Here is a 21446-nt window from a genome sequence, read left to right as displayed (position 1 = left end):
TTTTTAATTTGTACCTTATATTTTTGTTAATTCATAATAAAAAAGAATTTTCTAAACAAAATAATTTTTGGATTGAGAGAGTACTTATATTCTACTATATTTGTCCACAAAATTGGTTTATTTATTCTTTTTTAGCAAATCTCACTAGATTAGTCACATTTTTTAATATACAAATAATTAGTATATAGTAATAATTAAAATTAAAATTTTTATTTTTTCTATTATAATATAAGTAATTTTATATTAATATTAAAATATTTAATTTTAATATCAAAATCTCTTTCATATTTCTACTCACTAAAATTATTGTTTTCTTAATCTATTATAAAATTCTAAAAATATACTTATTTTGGAGTGACCAAATGGCTATGTTTTTTAAATTATTTAACTTTTTGCTAATAATGGGTGGGCAGAATCTGTCCAGACAAAAAGATTAAGAGGTTGTTGGTTCAAGGATTTAATGAAATTTTATGAGATTTTAAAATTCAAATCCCGTAAAATGCATGTTTGGTTAAAAAAAAAAAGTGAAATTTAAAATGATAAGATTTAAAAAAAGGATCCAAAATCCTACAAATAAAAGATTTTTTTTGTAACGACCTTACCCTGTTACTTTTAAATTTCATTCATGGAATTTTAACTTTATTTTTATATCCTCCTATAAAAGAAATAAAATTATATTTATATAGAATAAAAATTAAATAATTTTAAACTTAATTATTATTTGAATTATATATTTAATTAAATTTATATTATTTTTTATGGTATAATATTTTTTTAAATAAATTAATAAATTTATTGTTTAAAATGATTATTTATTATAAATTTTATTTGAATTATAAAATTACAAGGATTACAATGAGTCGGGTTCAGTCGGAACTGATATTCGTCCCGAATATATATTGTTAGATCCGAGACTCAAATTGGATCCGATTATACCAGATCTGACCGAAACTATACCCGGTAAGACTAAATGGATCTGAAAAATCTTTTTTTTTTTTTATGATTCTTAAATTTTAATTTAAAATTTCACATGTACTGGACCCAATATTTATTAAAATTTATGTATTTTATTAAAAAAATATTATAATAAAATAATGCATAAGTTAAACTAATTAGTATTTTTAATATAATTAGTTTTTAGAAATTATTTTTTTTATATGTATAGCTGATATATTATTATTATATTACTCTGAACATGACCCGGATCCAAACCTAGTACTCAAATAATTGGACTTAACTTCAAATAAATAGGTCCGGCCCGGTCGGATATCAAGTTTTCTCGAACCTATTATCATCCTATTGTTACGCACAGAAAAATTGGCTAGGTCAAATGGCCCAAACTGGGAGAAATGAGTGGGCCCAGACCTGGCCCATTAGATGGCTAAAGAGAGTTGTTTAGGATTGGGATTGGTCGGGTGGTATCAACCGTCCGTTAGCTATAACCTATCGTCGGTATTTTGTCTAATTCGGGAGCGTTTGGTATGGTCGGATAAGATCAACCGACTTTTGGAAGGGCCTAGAGGTAGTCGGTTGTGCCAATAAGGTCGGGACTAAGCATAAAGCGGTTGGTAAGGCGGTTAGAGACATGTGGCGGCTATTAGGCGGTTAAGAGTAATCGTTACAACGGATCAGGCAGCAGTTTCGAACAGGGATATTTAAGGATCTGGGTCAACAACTAACAGGGTATCTTCAATCAACTTCTCAGAAAGCAAAAATCAGATTTGGGGATCACCACTTTCAATTTCCAGTATTGTAGTTTGTAATTTCTAGAGTATTTATGTACCGTACAGTGTTTAGAGATTTCTTATCTCAGACACTAATTAATCAAGTTTAAGGATATTTTCTATATCTTTGAATTTTACTTTATTTTTGTTGAAAAAATACATCAACAAATTGGCGACCACAGTGGGAGCAAGACAAAATTGCTCATTCCAATTTCGGCGATAATTTCATACGTCTTAGATCCGGCCGTATCATCGGAAGGGTCCATATGGCAGGTTCACAACCTCAATCATCTTCGGCACCGGTGGGAGAATCCGTTCCACCACCTATTGTGCCAAATGCTGGGGAAATCCCACAACCACCAACTGATTGGAGATCAGATGTTCAACAAATGAACAACCAGCAAACTTTGGTTATGCAAAACATGTTAGATCAAGCACTGTCAAGGGTTAGTCTTCAACCCACTCAAACTCCACCAGGAGTATCACCATCTAGACTACAGGCAAATTTCGCAGGGCCATCATTCGTGGATAGTGCATTTCCAAGTGCCACAAATCCCAACCGAACGGATAGGGGAAAATCTCCTCTGACTTTTCCCAACACTGTTCCGCTGGGACCAAGGGTTTCCAGTCCGCAGCCGAACAATACAAGGGAGGACAGGCCTGGAGGACATATACATGATCCTATTCATATTCCTGTGCAGGATCCTTTCCATGTTCCTGATCATCAACGCTTTCATGTAGATCCTGATGAGATTGCACATATATTAAGGGATCAGTTTGGGCTAACTCCTCAGATGGCTAACCGCCCTGCATATCAGAGACCTTTCCCAGAAAGGATCATTAATGAACACCCCCTCCCAAGGAATTATCGACCACCCGATTTTCATGCATTCTCAGGGGAGGACGGATCTTCCACCATAGAACATGTTGGTCGGTTCACAGTACAATTGGGAGAAGTTGGTAATAACCCTTTTTATAAGTTGCAACTGTTTGGTTTATCTCTTACTAGAACAGCGTTTTCGTGGTTTGCAAGTCTGCCTCCTGGACAAATTCAGACGTGGGAAGGACTGGAGATGGCATTTCATGCCAGATTCTTCAATCCTTTACCAATTGTTTCTTTAACTGATTTACTAGAATTGAGACAGTATCCAGAAGAATCTGCTTCACAGTTTATAGAAAGGGTGCGATTGATGAAAGGGCGATGTCCTACGGTAATCAGTGAGAAAGAGATGACCAATTTAGTGGTCCGAAATATGCATACTCGCTTAAGAAAGGCACTCACTGCACTGGATGTTGAGGATTTGGCAAGTCTTGCATCTAAGGCTGGACGTTTAGAGTCTTTGTTCAGAGAGGAAGATCAGAATAACAGGCGTAATAGAGGCCAACATATGGCGAGTATGGGAACAGAAACATGTGAGTTTGATTTTAATCAGTCAGAAGAGATGGCAGCCGAAATCCTTTCTGGAAAACCTTATGTATGCCCCAAATTGAAGCCAGTACCAGGATCTGAAGGAAAGGATCAACCGACGTTTGATAGTTCGAAAGCTGACGAAATCTTTGATATCCTGTTGACTGATGGCCAGATCCGTATTCCAAAGGGGCAAAGATTGGCCACTAAAGAAGAAATCAAAGGGAGACCATACTGTAAGTGGCATAATTCTTTCACACACAATACAAGTCAGTGTACTCATTTCAGGAAGGAAATTCAAAAAGCCATCAAGACAGGTCGGCTCAAGTACATCACTTTAGGTGTAGACCAGCAACCGTTTCCGAAAGTAACAACGGCAATGGTTGACATACAACCAAGTTCGGAAATAGAAAAAAAAAATTCGGCCAATAGTGGACAAACAGGGGAACGAACTCAGGCAAGCCCCGGAACAAAAAGAGGAAATCAGCCAAACAGTGGCCGACCGGAAGAAAGACTCAAAGTTTGTGAAAAGCCAGTCGCTGAAAAATGGGACAATCCAGACGGTTCTTTTAATGTGGAGGTGAAAGAAAAGGTTTTAGTGCGTGACCACCCGACCAGAAAAACAGGGTCAGTCGGAAACAATTGGGCTCGAAATAAAAAGCCTTTACCAGTTGATATAGATCCTCGTTTCCCAGGTATGAATCGTACACAGATTCGTAATGCCAAACGCAGGTATGCTGCGAAGTATGGGAAACGAGTTCCTTCAACAAAACAACTAACCGACGAACAAAAAGCAGCCGACCACTCGGCAGGAGATCAGTCCATTAGAGTCTTTTCAACAGAACAAACAACCAACGAGCAGGGAGCAGCCATTCAATCTCCAAAAAATCGGTCCATTCGGGTCTGTTCAAGAAAGCAACCGAACGACGGATTAGGCGTTTCGGAGTATACCAAAGGAAGTTCGTCGGGACAGGGGAAAGGTAAAGGAATATCAGATGAAATAATTAGAGGTTTTAGATGCCAACATTGTGAACGGATCAACATCAATCCATCTCCTGAAGAATTCCGTATAGAATCTTTGACGATTCAATCTCAGAGTAAGACAAATGAAGAAGTTGTAACTGCAGAGGAAAATTCGAGATCTGTTAAGTCTCGTCTAGGGCCACGAATCCCTTGTCGAATGACAGAGATTAATCAGATGAAGGATGAACCGATGTGGGCGAGTCTGGTAGATGATCCTACGGACGAACCTTTATGGGCATTCTTGGCAGATGACGAATTGGAGGAAACAGAGTGGGCAAAGGCTTCAGATCCCGAGTCTCAGTCGGAGACACCTTCGATAGTGTTTCCTCCTATTCCAGAGGGTGCGATCTCCCATTTGAAACCTCTGTATGTTAATGCTCACATTTGCGGGAAACCAATCACAAAGGTTTTTGTGGATAATGGAGCAGTCTTTAATGTTATGCCATTGAAGACTCTCAAGAAGCTAGGGAAAGGAATTCATGATCTGTCTCCTGTGGAATTCGAAATGACAAGCTTTACAGGGCAGCCGACCAAGCCTGAAGGTATGATGGTTGCCACAATTGAAGTCGGACCAAAAAAGATCTCCACTGTTTTCTTTATTGTGGATGCAGATACTACATACTCTCTCTTGCTGGGGAGAGACTGGATTCATGCCTCTCAATGTGTGCCATCAACACTGCATCAACAATTAATGTTCTGGGAAGGAAATCAGGTCTTCAAAATGGAAGCAAATGACAACCCATTCGATGTATCAGAACAAGTTGAAGAGTCAGTTTTTTATTCCAGTCATTTGGCTCCGATGTCTCAGTTATATATGGCCAGGGAATACCCAAACAAGGGTTATAAAGTCACTGGCCAGAACTCGATGTTCTATTAAAAGAACACCTTTATTGTATGGCTCATGATAAAGCCACACCTATTCTCGTATAATTTGTCTGTTATGGGTGATACAAGTTTAGAAGTATGTAGTTCTCTTATTAATAAGTTCTATTTAAAGCAGTTATTACATAAAGCAGAAAATAGTAAAGAGATTCTTGATGTTCACCTCCAAGAAGATGAACAATTTCGTTGGCCTGATTTATTAGAAAAAACAGAACCAACAGCTTCATCACAAGACCCATTATTGGAGTTTAATTTAGGAACCGAATTGGTTCCAAAAGTGATCAGGCTAAGTGGTTATTTGTCTGAAGAGCAACAAACAATGATGCTCGAAGTTATTAGAAACAACATTGATTGTTTAGCATGGGATTATTCAGAAATGCCTGGTTTGAAAAGAAGTCTAATAGAGCATCGATTGCCTATCAAGGAAGGTTGCAAACCTTATAAACAACCCCCAAGGCGAATGAGCCCGGATCTGATGCCTCAAATCAAGGAAGAAATCCAAAAACTTCTCAAAGTGGGTTTCATTCGGCCTTGCCGTTATGCGGAATGGCTGGCTAACATTGTACCAGTGGTCAAGAAAAATGGTAAGATCAGGATATGCATCGATTTCAGGGATTTGAATCTAGCTACGCCTAAGGACGAATATGTGATGCCTATGGCCGACATGTTGATTGATGCAGCAGCAGGGCATAAAGTCCTTAGTTTGATGGATGGTTATGCAGGTTATAACCAAATATTTCTGGCAGAAGAAGACATTCCTAAGACAGCATTCAGGTGCCCAGGGGCTTTAGGTATTTATGAATGGACAGTCATGCCATTCGGATTAAAGAATGCAGGGGCAACTTACCAAAGAGCCATGAATTCAATCTTTCATGATCTAATTGGCAAATCTATGGAAGTTTATATTGATGATGTTATTGTCAAATCCTCCAGTTTTAACGAACATTTGAGAAATCTTGAAGAGGCATTCGAAAGAATGAAGAAGTACAAGTTGAAGATAAATCCAACCAAGTGTGCTTTTGGAATATCAGCTGGGAGCTTTTTAGGATTTTTAGTTCATGAGAGAGGAATTGAAATCGATGCTAATAAGGCTAAAGCCATTCTTGACAGTCGGTCACCCAAGACGGTTAAAGAAATCCAAAGTCTTTTGGGTAAGGTGAATTATTTGAGGCGTTTCATCTCTAATGCTGCTGGCAAGGTCAGACCAATTACTAAATTGTTAAAAGCTGAAAAAAATGCTTTTGAATGGGGTCCAGATCAACAGACGGCTTTAGATGCCATCAAGCAAGCATTGGTTCACCCTCCAGTCTTAATGCCTCCTAAACTAGGTCGGCCGCTCAAACTTTATTTGGCAAATACACATGAAGTGGTTAGCTGTTTATTGGCACAGGATGGTGATGACGGGAAGGAAAGGGCAATTTACTATCTCAGTAAAACCCTTACAGGACCAGAACTGAATTACACTATGCCAGAAAAAATGTGTTATTCATTGGTCTTCGCTTGCACTAAACTCGAGCATTATTTGCTGCCCAGAAGAATTGAGGTCATATCAAAGGTGGATCTCATCAAATTGATTTTACAGAGACCTACTATGAAGGGCAGACTCATGAAGTGGGCCATCAAATTGGCTCCTTTTGATCTCCAACATTCCTCTTTGAAGGCAATCAAAGGACAAGCAGTAGCCGACTTCTTAGCAGAATTCTCACAAGTCGGATATTCCTTTTATGATAGTGTCCGACCACTCAGTTATTCATCATATCTGAATAATCTACAGGTCGGATGTGTGCCTTATATAAGTACCAGAATATGGTTGATGTTCTTTGATGGTTCCACCTCTGGAAACAAATCAGGAGCAGGGGTCTTTTTGCAAGGACCTGACGGTCAAAAGATCAACTTACAACTACGATTGGAAGCCATGACCCATAATTCGGCAGAATATGAAGCTTTAATTTTGGGTTTGGAGGCTTTAATAGCCAGGAAGGTCCAGTCTGTAATCATAAGAGGGGATTCTCAACTAGTAATCAACCAGGTAAACAATCAATATGTTTGCAATTACCCTCATCTTCGCAGATACAGGGACATTGTGGGTCGGTTACTGACAAAAATCTCAGAAGTAATAATTGAGTTCATTCCAAGGAAAGAAAACCAACGTGCTGATGAGTTGGCTCAAAGGGCCTGTAAAGGAATTCTGGAGGATATGTGTTCGGAGGTCGAGTCAGACATAGAAGGAAAGACAGACCAAATATGTGATCGAATGGTCGGACAAGAGACTGTCGGACAGGAGCCCGACGGCGTAGTTACAGTCGGACACAAAGATACTAGTGAAACAGCGACCGATTGGAGAACATAACTTATCATGTATTTACAAAATCCAGGTGCGAATGTTTCAATTGCGATACGATTGAAGGCTTTACGTTTTCAATTGATAGATGGAATTTTGTATAAGAGATCATTTGAAGGTTTACTTTTAAAATGTTTGGGGTCTAAAGAAGCTCTAGAGGTAATGACAGAAGTACATAGTGGGATATGTGGAGCTCATCGGGCAAGTCTGAATATGAGATGGGCCATTCATCGTTTGGGTTTTTTCTGGCCAAAGATTTTTTAAGATTGCATACAATTTGCCAAAGGCTGCCAGGAATGTCAGAGACATGGAAATTTAAACCATTTGCCAGTAACCGAATTGCAATCTTTGGTAAAACCATGGCCTTTTAAATCATGGGCTATGGATATCATTGGTAAGATACATCCTGCTTCATCGAAACACCATTGTTTCATATTGGTCGCGACTGACTACTTTACCAAATGGGTAGAAGCAGTTGCTTTGAAAAATGTAGATCAGAAAGAAGTGATAGACTTCGTTTTGAACCAAATTATTTACAGATATGGTATTCCTCAGTCTATAACAACCGACCAGGGCCTGGTTTTCACAGGGGAAAAGTTTTCTAGTTTCTTGGCAGAATTTGGTGTCCGATTACACCATTCGTCACCTTATTATCCCCAAGCCAATGGACAAGCGGAAGCAGCAAATAAGATCATTATTGGGATTATAAAGAAGATGGTTGAAGGGGACCCAAGAAAGTGGCATTTGTTATTGTCTCGGGCTTTATGGGCACACAGGAATACCAGAAATACGGCCACAGGGTTCTCACCGTACCAACTCACTTTTGGCCAAGATGCTGTTTTACCAGCCGAAATCCGAGTATCGTCTGGCCGAACAGAATTTACTGATGGTGATCTTACAAAAGAATACCAACAGCTTATGTTGCAACAGTTGGAGGATTTGGATGTTAACCGACTCCATGCAATAGGTCAAAGTGTGAAACAGAGTGAAATCAGAGCAAGGAATTACGGAAAGAAAGTTTTTTACAGGACATTCCAAAAGGGAGACCTAGTCTGGAAGACCATTCTTCCTACATATAAGAAAACTGACCAATTGGGAAAGTGGTCACCGAATTGGGAAGGACCATACATTATTCAAAAAAATATTGGGAATGGCGCTTTCATTATTGTAAATCATGAAGGTAAGAGAGTACATGATTGTATTAATGCTAAATATCTGAAGAGGTATTATCCTGCCTTTTCAGATAACAAAACTGCATGAAACAAAATATTATTCAGAACCCATTTATGGGGTTCGAACCTATTTTAAGGTTCATTTCTGTTAGTCATCATGTATTTGTGGGAGGTATTCTGCCTCTGGATCAGAATTTTCATCCCAATGATTGGATATTAGTTCTGGTTCTTCATCGATAAGATCTTCCAAATCTGGTCGGTACCTCTCCCATTGGCTTTGCATTTCGTCTAAATCTTGATTGATACGTGCTTGCATATCTGTTATGGCTTGATATTCACGGTCAACAATGGTACGCAATCTTGAAAAGACTTTTCGTTGATTGGAAAATATATTATCCCAACCAAGGTCTGGAAGTATGGTTGCTGCGTGATGTTCAATCAATTCCATGTGATGATGGAGGTCAGGAATGCGGCTAAGGATGTCACGAAGAGTTTCATACCCCTCAATGATTTTTTCCATTAGGCGGATGACGCGATGAATGGTTCTTCTACCTCGTTGGGAGAATCGGAATTTGAAGTCTAGTTGCTTGAGTATATGTAACAAGTCTTCTGCATGGCCACCAACAGGGTGATTACCTACAAAGAAGGGTTGAAGAACACCTTCCCAGTTGCTTGATGGAACATGAGGTCGGTCGTTCGCCATGTTTGTTGACACTTCAAGTGTTTTGGTTTTCAAAATATGCCTTGGAATTTGGTGTGTTTCTTAATATGTGAGAAACATTGTTCTTTTAAGGAAGGAGTTTGTTTCGGTTCCTCAAAAGTTGGAAATTGGAAGGTGATCCTTGTTTTGAGAGAAGAAGGAAAAATATATTACTAAGTCAAATTATATTACAAAGAGGGAAGTATTACAAAAGTGCCCCTAGGGCAGTTTTTATATTTGTCCATTTGACCTCATCCCTGGATAGCCTTCTGGTATTAGCAGCCGTCTGATATCTTCTGATAAATTGAGATCGAGCTTGGGTTTTCAGCTCTTGATCCAATTCGGCCTCGTTCTTTGTATACCTCTCAAGCAGACGCTGCTCATTGGCAATTTGACTATCTAGGATGGACTGTTCTTTCCTTAGCTCCTGCAATTCTGCCTCCTTTTTCTGAATGGATTCATCAACTAGAGCCTTCGTGCTAAGGAGACCGCCCAACCTTCCAGTAGTTTGCTGAAGAGATTCTCGGGTCTTAGCCAAAGAATTCTCCAGTGTTGTTTGATCGAAGACAGGCTGGGGCGTTTCGGCTGACAGGAGTCCGATAACTAACACTTCAGTCTTGAGTTCAGTAAGTCTCTCCATCAGCCGATGCAAAATGGGGACGGCTGGCGATTCCGTCGGAGTGTAAAAAAGAAGGCCACCAACCGTCTGAATGAGTTTGTCCAAGAAGTCGGATCTTAATTCTGGAAGGGGACGGTTAATGGCCTCGGTGAATATAGTTTGGGCCTCCGCTGGAACCGGAACAGTCGATAGGATAGCTAAGTCAGAAGGCCCCTGCAAGTCTTACAGTTTCAATAAGTATTCCAAAGGAGGTGCAAAATTATTTAGGAACGATTGAGTAAGATATATGTTACCTCTGGGCGAACTGCTGTAATTGAAGGGGGCAACAATGAGGTCGGTCGAGTAGGGCGGACAGCTGGTATAACAGCAGCCGATTCATCGGCTGCTGCGAATGGTCGCTGAGGTGCCGACCTGGGTCCCCTATGGAAAGTAGTATATAAAACAGTTAGTGTTTTTAGAAAGAAATATTATGGTATGAATTGGTTTAATCTTACCAAATTCACAGAAGTCTCCGAATCGGACGAAGAAATTTCTTCTATTTCTGGAGGTTGGGCTACCACAGGTGGTTCTTCTGCCTGCCACTCGATTGCTGGAGGTAGGGCAGCTGCTGGCTGGGCGGCTGCTGGTTGGGCGGCTGCATCTAGGGCCACTGCAGCCGGTACCTCAGGAGCAACTGGGATAGCCGCAGCTGAGGTACCTTCGGCTTCCAGCGCGGCCGCATCCGATTGGACTATTTCGGGATCAGCAGCAGCAGGGATGTTGTCTTGAGGGTCAGCTTCGGCAAGGGCAGCCGGTTCTTCATTCGAAATGGATGAGTCTGATGCCATGTATGGCGGTCGACCCATCTGAGAGGTAGTCCCCTCGCTGTCTGAAGAGACCCCTGCTGCTGATGCGATTGGTGAAGGTGTCTGTGAAAAAGTATGGAAATGTTGTTGTTAAACACACCAAGGTTGATCATTAGAATCCTAAGTATTGCAGATGAGAGGACTTACTGGTTCTATAGGCAGTGCTGGTAAAGATTGCCTCCTGGTCGGGTGCCTGGTCCGACCGCTCCTCGGCACAGGAGGAAGAGTTTGCCTCTTTGTCAGGTCCTCCGCCCGACTGCTCATTGGCAAAGCGAGAAGTGGAGTATGGGTTTGGAGAGGAAGTGCCTGAAGTCAAATGGAGATCAACATTTAAAGTTTTGCAGAAAAAATGACAAGTTAAAGTGCTAATTGATTACCTGAGACTGGACCAAAGGGACAATTGATTGGTCGGCTGGGGCTGGCGTCGTTTGTGTGGTCAGTGCTACCAAGGTCGGTTCTGGTGAAAGAAATGAGAGAAATCAAAGTCAAGATATATTGAAATGGTTCAAGGTTTTCAAAAAAATTACCTATTCGGGGTCGGGTCCTTGTTGACGTCCTAGTAGTTCCAGGGGCCGCCGGAGCTTGCTGGTCGGCCCCAGAGGTCGGAGGTGTTTGAAGCTGGGAAGCTTTCCTTTTCCGCATTGGGACGCTAGATCCGACTCCCGGGGCGGCTGTTTGTTGCTGAGTGCTGGTATGTCTAGCTGCCCCTAGAACCAATCCTTGGGGGGGAAGGAGTACGTTCAGCAACCGATCCTTATCAGGGGAAATCAGGGCGCATACAACCGACCACCATTCATTGAATGTATTCACAGTCTCAGGGTTGGAGCGGAAAGGAATATAAGAATTGGAAACTATATACGTGGTGAGCTGGGAGATATAAGAAGGAATTGAATTAGGTAGGACCCGTCGGTCAGGACTTTGAAAAATTATATGAGGACAAGCGACGGGTCCAGGGATACCTTGGCAGCAGCCGAACTGGCGCGCCATGAATTGAGGTTCGTAATTAAAGGTGTAAAAAGTTTTTTGCCCTTTTTTATCAAGTTTTTTACTGCTAAAAAGAGACCTGGGTTTGAGGGCAACGTCCCAGGCAAAAGGATAAGTGAGATGAGGACAAGGCTCAGGAGTCGGAAGAGGATTTGGTGCCGGAAAGGGCCAAAAGTGGTCGGGAGCATAACCCACATATTTTTTATACATATAAAATCGAGAGTTATTGCGGGTATCTGTCAAAATTGTGGTTATTATTGGGTCGGAGGATTGGAGTTTACTGCGTCCTAAGCAGAGTCGGTTGAGGGCTAATCCCAAATGTTTCTCGGATATTGGACTAGTGGGCGGAAATCCTAAGTTGAACGCGTCGGGGAAGTAAAGACGGAACCAAAGTTCCAAAAACCAAAAAGGACCCGACGCGGCAGTGTCTAATTTTCTATTATCATTATCTGTTAAACGAAGGCTAACTCTAGTGAGACCTTCAAAAAGATTGGCTAAAAATAGAGTGCCGAGGGAAAAGAACCGACCTGACGCGATATGAATGGCCAGTTCGAGGTGAGAAGAAAGGACGCATTTAGAAGGGGAAACAATGACGTACCTACAAAGCCAAAAAAGAATGAAGGCAATATGCTCCCGGTCGGTCACGGGGGTCCCTGGAGCCCCTTGCTGGTCGGTCGCGAACTTTGTCCAGCCCCATTCCTTCACGCCTTGTAAAGACCACCCTAGATGGTCTTCTGGTGGCTCCTGCCCATCTAGGGCTCCCATCACAGGGTCTTCACCCACGACTGGGAGATGAGCGATCATCGCCACATCCATGAGAGTCGGACCAAAGGGGCCCGACGGTAAGAGAAAAGTCCCATTTTCCGCATTCCAGAAAGCCGACATGGCTAGGAGCACCTTCTCGTGCAGATTGATCGGCATGGTGGACAATAGAATCGCTTGGTCGATTTTTTGAGATCGCCATTGGGTCTGGAAGTGTTCTGATACCCGTCGATACCAAGAGCGATAAGGATCTTTTGGGTCTGTGAGATGGGTTTTGATGCTATCTCGAATGCGAACTGCTTGGTAAGTAGGGTTGTTGACGGCCAAGGAATTTGAGTCTTCGGGAGTAGTGCAGTATGGTCGGATGGTCGGAGTTAGTACTTTCGAGGCTGAAAACGGGACCTCTGGGAGGGTTCTGTCGAAGGGAAGGGCAGGAATGTATTGATTCGCCATTAGAGGATAATTTTGTGAAAGAGATGAGATAAAGCTTAGTGAGAAGGGGACTATTGTGATTGTGGGTGTGTAAAGTGAGCAGATGAGGAAAAGGGGTTTTTTAAATGACATAAGGGGTAATGATTGCTAAATGGGGTATTTAAAACCCCATTGATGTGTCGGAATTAGAGTCAGACTAGCACTGTAGCGTGAGTTGCAGACTTCCAAACGTCTTGTCAATACACTAATCGAGGAGTGATGTTTGAAAGTCCGATGGCGGCGGGCAAGTTGTTACGCACAGAAAAATTGGCTAGGTCAAATGGCCCAAACTGGGAGAAATGAGTGGGCCCAGACCTGGCCCATTAGATGGCTAAAGAGAGTTGTTTAGGATTGGGATTGGTCGGGTGGTATCAACCGTCCGTTAGCTATAACCTGTCGTCGGTAGTTTGTCTAATTCGGGAGCGTTTGGTATGGTCGGATAAGGTCAACCGACTTTTGGAAGGGCCTAGAGGTAGTCGGTTGTGCCAATAAGGTCGGGACTAAGCATAAAGCGGTTGGTAAGACGGTTAGAGACATGTGGCGGCTATTAGGCGGTTAAGAGTAATCGTTACAACGGATCAGGCAGCAGTTTCGAACAGGGATATTTAAGGATCTGGGTCAACAACTAACAGGGTATCTTCAATCAACTTCTCAGAAAGCAAAAATCAGATTTGGGGATCACCACTTTCAATTTCCAGTATTGTAGTTTGTAATTTCTAGAGTATTTATGTACCGTACAGTGTTTAGAAATTTCTTATCTCAGACACTAATTAATCAAGTTTAAGGATATTTTCTATATCTTTGAATTTTACTTTATTTTTGTTGAAAAAATACATCAACACCTATAAAATTATTGATATTCTTTCGATTTATATTAATAATGAATTAGAGATTTAGTTTATTAAAATAAATAAAATTCACAGGAAGACAATTATGTCATTTAAAATATAAAAAATTTAAATCCTTCAACTCATATAAAAATCAAACCAAATGTGAGAAATAGAAATCCCACATCATTTTACCAACCAAACGTAAAATAGGGTTCCAAATTTTAAATATAATAAATCGTATTGCATATAAATCTTACTGTGAAATTCCAATCCCACGAAAAAAAATCTATGAACCAAACAGCTTTTCAAAATTAAAAATGGTACTTAATAAAATGTTTAGTAATAGCTAAAGACCCTTAACTATAAAATTTCATTTATATTATCATAAATGTTTAGATAATCATTTAAAATTTTTATCAACAATGATTAATTCTAAAAATGAGATGTATTTAATAATATATATTAATTAGATATTAAATAAATATTTCTTTTAATTATCATTGTGGGCTCCATTTTAGCAAAAAAAAAAAATGAATTTCTAGGGTTTTTAATTTTTTTTTCTCTAATTTTCATTGATCGTATCATTTGATTGGTTTATTATATATGTAGAGTCTATTTGATTGGTGTATTATATATATAGAACCTATTTGATTGGATATACAATTGTATATACTTTTGAATTTTTTTTTTATACTTTAATTGATTGCAGTCATTATATATATATATACATAAGAGGGGAGCTGTGCTATGCACGGGTAGATATAAATTGTATTGAATTGTGAAAATTAATTATTGTTATTAAATATATATATTTCAATATGAGAATTATTTAAATAAATTAAAATATTTCATACAATTAATTTTTAATATTCTAAGTATTTGGAGATTGATGAATTCTATGAATTAAATATAGATATTGCAAAATGATATTTATATATAATATTAGTAGTGTTTTATTTATATTTTTATAAGCAATTTTTAAAATTATAATTTAGTTAAAAATTGTATTGGTAGAAAATTTAAGATATCTTAACAGATTTAGAGCTAAAGTCAAATTTTATTAACTTGTCATTGTTATTTTAATATAATTAAATTATAAAATAATTTTTTCATTCGGGATATTATGTCGTATTTTTATCTGTTAACTTATGTATAATTCATTTATAATACAAAATTATTAACCCACAATTTTATTATTCTTATTTCTTAGTTTGCATGCCCAGATAATTAACCCACAATTTTAGATTGATATTAAATATTTAATTAATTATGCACTTTCATTGTGGTTTTTTTCCTTATTATTTTATTTGTATTAAATGTTAGAGTACATAATTTGTTTATTACTATTTATTATATGTATATCTTGAATAATGGCTGTATATGTTACTTTTAAAATTATATTATATTTAATTGCTTAAATATAATAACTCTTTATAGCAATAAAAAGTACATAAAAGATTTTAATTTTTTTTTATTAGTTGAAATATTTGATTGGTCATTAAAAAATTGTGAATCAACATAATTTTTTATTTATTTAATATCTATTTATACAGAATTACTCCCTCTGTCTCACATCTCATGTTCATTTTTTTTTTTTTATTCTGTCTTACTTATTTTGTCATTTTTTTTTGAAAAAAAAATTATACACATTAATCTTATTTTAAAAAGTTTAATTTACAATTTTTTTAATTTTAAATATAATAATCACTTATCTTAATCTTAATTTATAATTATTTTTATTATACGATAACTATTTTTACTAATGCATTTTTAATTATTTACTAATTATACCCCTCCTAAATTTTCATGTCTACAGTAAAACGGACAAAATATCCGGGGCCAGCGGCGGACCTAGAATTATATTTGAAGGGGGGCTAATTTTGAAATTTATGAAATAATATATTTTATTTTATATATATTTATTTGTTATTCAAAAAAATTATCATTCTGATTATTATATTTTAAAAAAAATAAATACAAATAACGAACTATAACAATAATAATAATAATAATAGTTATACACTGTATTATAAATATTTTTTTGTATTATTTTCTATTCAGACAAGATATACAATTCTTTTAGTATTTTTTATTTATCTATTTTCTCTATATTACATATATTTAAATAAAAAAATACATAAATTTAAATAAGTTAAAAAAAAAAAAAACTGAGATGGGATGGGGAAGGGAGGCTGCAGCCCACCCTTGCAGGGCGGACGGAGTATTATTCTTAATAATTTTTTATATGTATATATTATAAACAATTATACAATTTAAATACATATTTAATTTTTAATTAATATTTTTACTGATTATTTGTTAAAATGATGATATTAATATATTTAATACTCCATCCGTCCAATCCAATTACAAAGTAAATATTTCATTAAATATTTTTTTTCCATAAATGCTCTTATTTTACATCACATCATTATTTTTACATAAAAAAAGTAAGAGCAAAAATATCATTACATTACATTTAACTACCCCACTATAATAAAAATACTATTATTTTTTAAACACCGCGCCAAAAATAAATGTATATTTTGTAGGGAGAGAATATCTTATTTTATGTATATTTTTTTCCTTACTTGGGACATTTGATTGGTGACAAAGTGTATTATTATTTTATAAATATAATTAGTAATTTATAATTTATTTTATTATCTATTTTAAGAGTATATATATAAATTTATTATATGAGCAATTTATCTTATTTTAGTTAATTTATTTAAATCGTTTTAAATGTGAACATATTTTGTGTTATTTAGTATTTAATGGAGTAGTATATTCATATTAATTTATATATTAATTACTTTATTTATTTATTTTAAATTAGTTGAATGAATATATTTATATATATATATGCATATATCATTAATACAGGAAATTCAAAAGACATAAAAAAAATAGTAATAAAAGTTGAAATAATCCAAGAGTTCCAGTAATAATGTTTTCGAATAATTAAATGTGGTAAACGAAGAGTCTCATCTTCATGAAAGAATATATATTTTTCCTATATATATATATACACATATACACACAAAGTGAAGACAATGGTTTTAAAAATTTATTTACCACTTATATATATATAGTTTTAAATATTGTTTTATTGAGAAAATAATAAATTATTTAAAGAAATATTTATTTAATATCTAAATTATTTTAAAAATTTGTCTATGTGTAACACAATATACAACTAGAATTGAATTTTATAAAAATAATATATACAAATTATGTTAATTTTTTAGGGTGTAATTTATTTTGCATTTAAAATTATTGTAAGTTAAATTATTACTTTATATAAGAATTAAAAAATATTAAAAAATAATTATAAATTAAGTTAGTATTGAATTTCATTGTCCCATAAAGATTTGGGAAAAGCTAGCTAGACCATTCAATGACGCCATCTCTCGATACTACAATCTAAGTCACTGTCTGATTCATTTGACCCGTAGGACTTTTTCAATGAAATGAGATTTGGGGCTGGGCCACTTCTTCCTACAAATGTAGTAGTCGACAAATATATTTCACATTTGTTTTTAATAAGTTTTATAAGTGTGTTGCCATTTATAGTTAATTTTATTTTTCAAAATTTAAATGTATTTTTATATATTTATTTTATAAGTGATAAATTAATTTGACTGAATATTTTTGTATATTCATTGTTAACAATGTTTTCAAACCTAAATGTATTTGGTTATGAGATTTGGTTTAAATGGTAAATAATACTCTCCCTGTCTCAATTCTAAAGGGTATTTAGGGTTTTGTAGTAAATTAAGAATAATAATATTTTATTAGTCAGTAAAAGTGTATAAGAAATTTTAATACTTTTTGTCTTGACTTTATGTATAAAGTAATTGTATATGTAATGATATATTTATAATTTAAATAAAAATGAAGTATTTTTGTATTAATGTATGGTTATTTTATTAAAATATGAAATATAAAACTTTTTAGTAAAATGAAAGAAAATAGTAAAACAATACTTTGAACGAAATTTATAATTGTTTCGTGTGATATAAATATATGGTTATATATGTTTTCATACTAAAATAAAATTTTAATATAATATAGTAAATAAATACTCCCTTTCGTCTCACTTAATTTGTCAATTTTTTTTTATTTTCGTTCATTCTACATAATTTGTCATTTTTTTAAAAATATAATTATACATTTTAATTACATTTTAAAATTCTTAATTTATAATTTTTTTTTCATCAAACTATTTAGTCATCTTAATCTTAATCTATAATTATTTTTATTAAATCATAATTATTTTTACTAATACACTTTTTAATTGCTTACTAATTATATAATATTTAAAATTCTGTGCTTACATCAAATGGGACAAACTAGCTGTGACGAAAAGTGTAATAAATATTTGATTTAATATTTTTATAGAAAAATTTGTAGAAATAATAGAAAATCGGTGAAAACCTACGATCAAGCACAACCTAAGATTTTTCCTTTTTAATAGTATAATATATACATGTATGAATAATTCATTTATATTATTTCTAAATTGATTATAAATATATGTAACACAATATATATATAAAAAATTATAATACAATAAATACGACTAAATTCAATCGTGCGTAGCACGCAGGCTCGTCCCTGGGGCTGGGCCATAAGGGCGACCGCTCAGGGCCCAATCCAGGCTGGGGCTCCAAATTCTAAATTTTTAGATTATATATATAATAGGGTAATATGTATATATATATATACAAGGGTAATAATAACTACATGTCGTCTGTCTGCAGTCATTTTAATGGCTAAATTCCCAATGCGACCATTCCACTCCCACTGATTTATCTTTAATTTACCGTTGAGTATTAAATTTTTTATATATCTAATTATACTGACAATTTTTTTTTTTCTGCAATTTTTTTCATTCCACCTTCAAATCCCACAAATATTTTTTTTCTCTGCAATTTTTTCCATTCCACCTCAAATCCCTCAAAAATATTTTCTTTGTCTGCAATTTTTTCCCCACACGGCCATACCCACATCCAACGCCATTCTTCAAGTTGAACTGTGCAATTGAAAAATTTCAGGCTTGCAAGCCTATTGACCATTTTTACAGGTAGTTAGGGTTTCAATTGATTTTTTTAATTGAATTTATTTGCTTAATCTTACAATATTTTAATTGAATTGATTTGTTCAGTTTTAGATTTTTTTTAGTGTTATAAGTTAACTTAATTGTTTGATTATATATATATATAAGATTACAGTGATATAGATAATAGATGCAATTTTTTATTTGAAAAACATTTGCAATTATTTTTTTTAATTAATTTTTTTTTGGTGTTATAGGTTAACGTTTTTTTTTTTTAATATTATTTGCAGATAATACAAACAATTGAACAAGGATAAAGAAAGAATTGTGAATAAAATCTAGGTGCTTTTGTTTCAATTTGTTAAATATATTTTGTTATTGTTTGATTTATTTCTATAGCAATGTTGCCAAGAAAATATCTTTCTGGTAGAGAAAAAAGAAAAAAAAGAAAACAGATTGAGCAATTGGTAGAATCGCAAAAATGATCTCTTGATAAATTTTTTTTCTAGAAATATAGGTTCTTCCGGTGCTGATTTGAACATAGATGATATTGATCAGTTGGAATCAATAATGAATTAAATACTGAAAATAAAAATAATATTGATGAATTTAATGAAAATAATTTGGATGAGCATGATAATGATGTAAATATAGTTGATGATGATATTTTAGATGAAAGTTTATTTATTTATGACCCTAGGTATTGGAATAATTTTGATAATAAAAAAAAAAAGATATTTTAATTGAAAATGGACCGAAAAGAGACTTAAATCTTACTTTTCCATTGGATAGTACTTCTCGACATTTTTCAAATATTCATTACACTAGAAAATTAAAAAATGGTGAGATTTTAGACCGAAAATGGTTAGTTTATTCTAAATATGAAGATAAAATATATTATTTTTGTTATAAGTTATTTAAATCAAATAATAATAAAAGCTATTTAGCATCTGATGGATTAAATAACTGGAAACATCTTGGGGATAGACTTAGAACACATGAGAATAGTTTTGAACATATTACTAATATGAATACTTGGAATGAAGTAAACATAAGATTTGCAAATAATCAAACAATTGATAAAGATTTGCAACAAGAAATTGGAAAAGAAAAAGAACGTTGAAGACAAGTTTTGATAAGAATTATTTCTGTTGTCAAATGTCTTGCTAAAAATAATTTAGATTTTTTAGGATCAAATGCAAAACTTTATCAAAATAGCAATGACAATTTTTTAGGATTGATTGAAATGATTGCTGAATTTGATTTAGTAATGCAAAATCACGTTAGACGAATTCAAGATCAAGACATTCATTATCATTATCTCGGTCCTAAAATTCAAAATGAGTTAATTTTATTATTGGCTATTGCTATTAAAAATTCAATTATAAAAACTATTAAAGAATCAAAATATTTTTCTATTATTCTTGATTGTACCCCAGATGTTAGTCATCAGGAGCAAATGACTTTGATTATACGTTGTGCAAATATGTCAAATAGTATGACAAAAATTGAAGAATATTTTTTAGAGTTCTTAAAAGTAGATGATACAAGTAGGTTAGAGCTTTTTAATGAATTAGTATATGCGCTTAAATCTCTTGATCTTGATATTGCTAATATTAGAGGCCAAAGTTATGATAATGGTTCTAATATGAAAGGTAAGCACCAAGGTGTTCAAAAACGATTACTTGATATCAATCATATGGCTTTTTATATGTCATGTGCTTGTCATAGTCTAAATCTTACTCTTTGTGATATGACAAACTCTAGTGTGAAAGCCATATCATTTTTTGGAGTTATACAACGCATATATATATATTATTTTCAAGTTCTACAAAAAGATGGAAATTTTTGCTTAACAATATATCTGGTCTAATAGTAAAATCCTTGTCAAATACTCGATGAGAAAGTAGAATTGAAAGTGTTAAAGCTATTAGATTTCAAACTCCTCAAATTCGATTAGCTTTAATGGATTTATATAATTCATGTAGTGATGCCAAGTCAAAAAGCGAAGCTGAAAGTTTATTAAATGATCTCGAGTCCTATGAATTTTTACTTGGTATGGTAATTTAATATTATATTTTATCTGTAATTAATATTGTAAATAAAATATTGCAATCTAAATCAGTTTGTGTTGATACTGCTGTCAAACAAATAAAAGATGTTATAAAATATTTTAAAAATTATAGAAATGTTGGATTTGACTCTAGTTTAGAGAAAGCTAAAAAAGTTGCTTTTAATATGGATGTTGAATGTAAATTTTCAAAAAAATGACATATTTATAGAAAAAAGTAGTTCGATGAAAATGAAAATGAAGATGTAATACAATCTGATGAAGAACAATTTAAGATTAATTATTTTCTGGTTATTGTTGATATGACTATTACATCCTTAAATGAGAGATTTGAACAATTAAGTAAATTTAATAGTATTTTTGGGTCTTTGTTTAATTCTAAAAAGTTTAAATCTTTGAATGATGATGAACTTAGAAAATGGAGTGTTGTTTTTTCAAATAGTTTATCTCATAATGATTTATGTGATGTTGATTTAGAGAATTTTATTATTGAATTAAAAGTTTTACAAGTTACTTTACCGGATAACTTAAATTCGCCTATTGAAATTCTTG

Source organism: Andrographis paniculata, unplaced genomic scaffold (assembly GCF_009805555.1).
Source record: "Andrographis paniculata isolate CXL003 unplaced genomic scaffold, ASM980555v1 Contig83END, whole genome shotgun sequence".
NCBI lineage: Eukaryota > Viridiplantae > Streptophyta > Magnoliopsida > Lamiales > Acanthaceae > Andrographis > Andrographis paniculata.
Note: the sequence above shows the minus strand (reverse complement) of the source record.